Here is a 7510-nt window from a genome sequence, read left to right on the forward strand (position 1 = left end):
TGTGCCCCATTTTTTTTTATTATTATTATTATTTTCTTTATTTACATTTCAAATGCTATCCCGAAAGTTCCCTATACCCCCCCCCTGCCCCTGCTCCCCTACCCACCCACTCCCACTACTTGGCCCAGGCCTTCCCTTGTGCTGGGTCATATAAAGTTTGCAAAACCAAGGGGCCTCTATTCCCAATGATGGCCGATTTTGCCATCTTCTGCTACATATGCAGCTAGAGACACAAGCTCACGGGGTACTGGTTAGTTCCTGTTGTTGTTCCAACTACAGGGTTGCAGCCCGCTTCAGGTCCTTGGGTACTTTCTCTAGCTCCTCCATTGGGGACCCTATGTTCCATCCAATAGCTTCTGTGCCCCATTTTTTAATGGGATTATTTGATTTTCTGGAGTCCAGCTTCTTGAGTTCTTTGTATATATTGGATATTAGTCCCCTATCAGATTTAGAATTGGTAAAAATCCTTTCCAAATCTGTTGGTGGCCTTTTTGTCTTATTGACAGTGTCTTTTGCCTTACAGAAGGCCATCATTAGGAGGAAAGGCCCTTGGTGTTGCAAAGATTTTATGCCCAGTACAGGGGAATACCAGGACAGGAAGTGGGAGTGGGTGGGTTGGGGAGCAGGGTAGGGGGAAGGTATGGGAACTTTTGGGATTGCATTTGAAGTGTAAATGAAGAAAATATCTAATAAAAAAATGTTTAAAAAAATCCCAGGCTGGAGAGCACTGACTGCCCTTCCAAAGGTCCTGAGTTCAAATCCCAGCAACCACATGGTGGCTCACAATCATCCGTAATGAGATCAGATGCCCTCTTCTGGGGTTTCTGAAGACAACTACAGTTTATATATAATAAATAAAAGAAATCTTTGGAAAAAAAAAGGCAAGTACTCCGTTAGTGTAAAGGATAGACAAAAGTACTATCAAATCCCTAATCAAATTGGGGAAGGGGTACTTTAAAACTAATCAGAAGAGGTAAAGAAGGACACTTCATGGTAATCAACTCAGTTAAACAAGACATTAACCCGAAAATATGTGCACTAAACTCAGAATTTTAGTTCTTAAAAATGTTCTCCTGTATTTAAAGACACAAATTAACACCAACCCATTACCAGTAGGTGTTCTCTAGAGGATCAGAATTGATAGAATGAATCTATCAATGTGTGTATATTAGAGTGGCTTATAAGTTGTTATCCATCGATTCCAGCAATGATCTATGGACAGAACGTCCAAGAATGCAACAGTTGTCTAGTACATGAGTCTGGATGTCTCAACTGATGTTCATTATGCTTCTGCTTTGGGGAATTTTCCAAAGATAACTACTTGGACATGAGTTTATGCCATAGAAAGAAATAGGAAATCTTTATTAGCTGATTGGCACTGGGCATTTGGGATATTAGAGTAACCCTGAGGCTTTCTCAGGGTGATCTTTTGAGCACAATATCTATGTCCTTTGTTGACTTACTTCAGTTGACCAAAAACGGTCAGAAGATGTAGGGGGTGGTTCAGATGCCTTGATTGGGAATCTGCCTGTGAACACTGAAGGTCCTATTCCCCAATTGGTTCTTGATCAATCAATTAAGATGCTAGTGGCCAATGGCTGGGCAGAAGAGGCAGGACTTCCAGGTTCCCGTACCAGGTTAGGGATGCAGAAGAAGGAAGAGACATTCACCATGCTTCGAAGAAAGAGGGAGCCACTAGTCATGTGAGATCTCGGGTGGAGTGGCTACTTCCTGACTGGGCCTGGGGTAGCAGGCAGGAGATTAGAAATGCAACTAAATTGAAGGCAGAGTTAGAGGTGCTGAGCTAGAACTAAAAGTAACTAACTGAGCAACTAGGTTGAGGGCAGATCTAGAGGTGTTAAGCTGAGACAAAAGGTAACTAAGCAACTAAATTGAAGGCAGATTTAGAGGTGATGAGCTAGGACTAATGGTGACTGAGAAAACTAAGCTGAGGTCAGATTTAGAGGTGTTGAACTGGGAGTAAAGAAAAGGGCATGCTAGACAAGGGAAGCTTAGAAGATCTTGAGCATTGAGCTAAAAGCATATTAAAAATAAGTTTGTGTGTGTGTGTGTGTGTGTGTGTGTGTGTTTCTTTTTTTTTTTTTTTTTTTTAAATTTATTTATTTATTATATGTAAGTACACTGTAGCTGTCTTCAGACACTCCAGAAGAGGGCGTCAGATCTTGTTACGGATGGTTATGAGCCACCATGTGGTTGCTGGGATTTGAACTCTGGACCTTTGGAAGAGCAGTCCGGTGCTCTTACCCACTGAGCCATCTCACCAGCCCGTGTGTGTGTGTTTCATCCAAAGATCTAAGGGAACTAGGGCAATGGCTGTTAAAATGGTCGACCTGGAGCTTAAAATGGGGTAGTAGAAACTACATGCTACAAGAAGCAGAACTACAGATGCCAAAAAGCAGCATTATTACATTTAGAGACTTTCCCAGAACAAAAGACTTTGAGAGATTAGGTCTTTGTTTTCATTTTTAGTAGGTGGCACAGTCTACATGCTGAGTTTTACAGTCTGAATAGTACATCCATCATGAAGTCAGTTGTGCAAAGGTCTGGGGACCTACTGACAACTGGGCCCTGTTACACTTCAGAAACCAGTGAAGAACTGAACTTGCCAAGGAGAGTGAGGGCAAACAGGCAAAGGACAAAGCTTCTTTCTTTCATGTTTTTTATACAAGCTGCCAACGGAAGGTAAGGTCCAGATTAAAAGTGGATTTTTCTACCTTAAGATTTAGGATCTCAAATGTTTCAATCAGGAAAAATTGCTCACAGGTGTACCCAGCCATTTGAGTTTAAGTTAATTACAGATGTAGTCAAGTTGACAACTAAGAATAGCCATTACAGTAAGTGATTTCAATATACCATTCTATCCAGTAGACTAGAAACCTAGACAAAAATTAAACAGAGAAACATCAAAATTAATTGACATACATCAAAAGGATTTACCAGATATCTACAGAATATCACACCCAAACACCAAAGAATACAAATTCTACACAACAGGACATAGAAGCTTTTTCTAAAATAGACCACAGCCTAAGACACAAAACAAATCTTTAGAAACTCAAAAAAATAAAAAATTGCTACTTGCTGGGATAGAGAGATGATTCAGTGGTTAAGAGCACTGACTGCTCTTCTAGAGGTCCTGAGTTCAATTCCCAGCAACCACATGGTAGCTCACAACCATCTGTAATGGGATATGATGCCCTCTTCTACTGTGTCTGAAGGCTGTACTCATGTACATTATGAGTAAATAAATAAATAGATAGATAGATAGATAGATAGATAGATAAATAAATAAATATTTTTTAAAATTACTCTTTGCATCCTATCTGACCACAACACTTAAAACTTAAGCAACAAACAAATCTCTAGTCAATACACAAATTCATGTAAATTAACCAACTCATTATGAATGATGAGTGGGTCAAAGAAGAAATCAAAAAAGCAATAAAAAAATTTTTTTCCTGGACCTAAATGAAAATGCAAACAGGAAAAAACAACAACAACAACAACAAAAAAAAAAAAAACAGCCACTGGGACACATTGAAAGCAGTCCTATAAAAAAATTATAACTCTAAGAGCCTACATTTTAGAAAAAACTCAGAAAAATCACATATAAATGCCTTAATAATGCAACAGGAGAATTTTTAAAAAACAAGAACAGACCTAATTTAAACCAAGTCAATGGCAAAAAATAATCAAAATCAGAGCAGAATACCATAAAATAGGAACAAAGGAAACAATACAACGAATCAATTAATCTAACAGCTGGTTCTTTGAGAAGATAAACAAAATTGATAGACCTTTGGCCTATTAACCAAAAGAGAGAAAGAAAGGATAGAAATTAACAGAATCATAAATGAATAGGGAAACATTACAACAGACACCAAAGAATTCAGAAAAGTATAAGCAATTATTTATTTATTTGCTTGTTTGTTTGTTTATTCTTCTCTCATATTTTACAACTTGACTGCAGTTTCCACTCCTTCCAGTCTCTCTACCCTCCACCACCTCTTTTCCCTTCTTCATTTTGTAAATTAATCTACATTTAAGACCCAGCTATATCAGTCCTGGGTATATAACCAAAAGACACTCCATCCTACCAGAAGGACACTTGCTCAACTATGTTCATAAGGGATATTTTTTAAAAAAATATACTCTATTAAGCTGAAAACTTTGTAAAAAAAATGGATAAATTTCTAAATTTAGGCAAACCATAAAAATTAAACAGATGGAAAGATGACAACCTAAATTGAATCATAACATGTGAAGAGATTGAAATAGTAATAAAAATCTTTCCAATTAAAAATGTCCGGGATAGGATGGGTTAATAACAAATCTACTAGACTTTCAAAGAAGATCATCCGCCAGTCCTTCTTAAACTATTCACAGAGGGTGGGGGGAGGGGGAGATTCTTTCTACAAAACCAATAGTGCTTTAATACCAAAACCAGTCAAAGAGACAACAATAACAAAGCCACATACTCAATAAATGAACATACTCAATAAAATACTTGCAAACAGAGTAAAGATATACAGCCAAAAGATCAAGCACCAATTATACAAAGCATTTCTACTGACTTCTATCGTGATTGATTTCCAAGGACATAGAACGTAACAGAATATGTGATCAACTTGGGCATGCAAAAGTTTCCTAGTAACAGCAGCAACAACATATGACGAAGTTCCCTTATATTAATAACAACACAAAATGGCAGGCTAGCCAGGTAATAGTTACCTAGGCCTTATCATGTCTAGGCCTTAATATTTTACCTAGGCCTTGACAGTCCTCACTCCCTTCCCTTTCCCAAAGTAAACCTGACCTGTTATAACAGACCTGTTGCATGGCGTAATTACTCAGGGCACACCTTGGCATGGATCTGCCAGGTACTCCCTTGCTGCATTACATTTCAAAACAAATAGCACAATCCCATTCATAATAGCCTCAAAGAATAGAAAATATCTAGGAACAAGCCTAACCAAGGAAGTGAAGAACCTATAAATTGAAAGCTTTAAACCTCTGAATAAAGAGACAGAGATAGACACCAAAAAGTGTGTAGGAGGAACAGCATGGCCATCTATGCATAAATACCGGGAGTCACATAACTGCAAAGGCATCTCCTGCAGGAGGACCTAATTGAGGACTACCTGAGAGACCAAAGATTGCTCATGCAAACAATGCCAGCCAATTGGGAACTGCTGTTTAGAAGAGATGCTTTCTTGGAACCAATAAGGCACTAGTGGAGGGTATTAAAGAAGCTTGCAGCAGAGTTCAGAAGAGCTTGCTGTGGCCTTTCTCACCTGCCCCAGGAATCTGTGCCATTGATTCTGAACCACCTCACCGCCAACCCTCAAGGGCAAGTAGAGTCAGACAGCAGGCAGTCCAGGGCATAGGCAGTAAAAGTGGAAAGACACATTATGCTCATGGATTGGTAGAATTAAGATTGTGAAAAGGACCAATTTGCCACAAGTCATTTATGGATACAATACAATTGCTATCAAAATCCCCATTTCATTTTTAACAGAAATATAAAGAACTATCCTAAAATTAGTATGGAAATGCAAAAGACCCCAGTTAGCCAAAACAAGTCTGAGCAAAAGGAACAGTATCAGAGGGATTACCATTTCATGTTTGAAACTATATTACAGAACCATAGTAATTTAAAAAACAAAACAAAAGAGTATGGTCCTGTACAAAAACATACGTGTAGACCAATGGAACAAGATAAAAGTCCCAACATAAGCTCATGTAAATTCAGACACTTAATATTTGACAATCACAAGACATCCAACACATAATCTGGGGGAAAAAAGCAAGCATCTTAACAAATGGTTCTGGGAAACCTGGATGTCTATATGCAGAAGAATGAAATTAGACCCATATCTATCTCCTTGCACAAACACTAACTCCAAATGAATCAAGGACCTAAATGTGAAACCCAAAACACGAAGTCTGCTAGAAGAAGACACAGGCAGTACCCTACATGACAAAAGTATAAGAAAGGACTTCCTGAATAGGACACATGTTGCCCAAGAATTCAGGCCAAAAATTCACAAATGAAAATTCATAATAATAAAAATCTTCAGTGCAACTAAAGAAGCAATCAACTGGATAAAGAGGAAGCACACATAACCATAGAGAATCCTTTCCAACTATACATCTGACAGAAGATTAATACACCAAATAAACAAAGATAAATAAATAAATAATAAATAAATGAATGACCCATTGAAAACTGGGCCTGGGACCAGAACAGATTTCTCAAAAGAAGGGGAAAATGGATAACAAATATGTCAAAAGATGTTGATCATCCCTAGTGCTTAGGGAAATGAAAATCAAAACAACATTAAGGTTTCATCTGACCTCAGTCAGAATAGCAAAGATCAACAAAACAACAGACAACAAATGCTGAATGGGACAAGTTGAAAAGGGAACCTTGTATTAACTGTTGATAGAATTGCAAACTAGTGTGGCCACAATGGAAATCAATGTGGAGAATTCTCAGAAAGCTAAAAATAAATCTGCCATATGACCCAGCTATAAAGCTCCCTGGCACATGCCCAAATGACTCAACAACCTACTCCCCAAACACTTATTCAGTCATGTTCCTGCTGCTCTGTTCACAATAGCTAGGAAGGAGAAACAACATAAATATACTTCAACTGATGAATCAATCATTAAAAAGTGGTACGCTGAAGCATTGTGAAACAACAGTGAGGATGACCCCCAGAAGGATCAAACCCAAGTACCGCTTTACACCCCTGTTCAGCACCCACATCCCCTGCCATCGCCATACCCAAAAAAAGGCTGAAGGGGATGCTAAAGGAGACAAAGCCAAGGTGAAGGATGAGCCACTGAGAAGATCTGCAAGGTTGTCTGCTAAACCTGCTCCTCCAAAGCCAGAGCCCAAGCCTAAAAAGGTCCCTTCAAAGAAGGGAGAGAAGGTACCCAAGGGGAAGAAGGGGAAAGCTGACACCGGTAAGGATGCGAATAATCCTGCAGAAAATGGAGATGCCAAAACAGATCAGGCACAGAAAGCTGAAGGTGCTGGAGATGCCAAGTGATGTGTGTGCATTTTTGATAACTGTGTACTTCTGGTGACTGTACAGTTTGAAATAGTATTTTATCAGGTTTTATAAAAATGAAAAATTTTGTTTTACATTTTTTAAGCTATATTGTTAGCATACAGAACACTTCATTGTTGGGGGTAGGGGGAAAGGATCATGTGTCACTAAAAATATCTCCCAAGCTGGTGTGGCTACAATGGAAAGAATACATCTTTCCTTGATAATTCTGAAAGGTTCCTGTTGGTTTCCAGGAGAGACACCTGGTCTTGACACAGGTGGCTACCAAGGCACAAAAATGTCTTGTGGTCTGGAAAAACTCTAAGTTCACTTTTATATCCTCTTCCCCTGTACCATCAATATAGACTTAATTCCCTTAAAACCAGAGACCTGTTGGAACCTGGCCCCCAAAATTGGTTTTCCAGTCTATT

At 38.7% G+C, this 7510-nt stretch overlaps 1 pseudogene; it reads left to right on the forward strand.

The window, feature by feature from the left end:
• The first annotated feature begins 6734 nt into the window (after positions 1–6734).
• Positions 6735–7134, forward strand: LOC110330003 (annotated as a pseudogene).
• The last annotated feature ends 376 nt before the right edge of the window (positions 7135–7510 follow it).

This window comes from Mus pahari, chromosome 12 (assembly GCF_900095145.1).
Source record: "Mus pahari chromosome 12, PAHARI_EIJ_v1.1, whole genome shotgun sequence".
Taxonomy (NCBI): domain Eukaryota; kingdom Metazoa; phylum Chordata; class Mammalia; order Rodentia; family Muridae; genus Mus; species Mus pahari.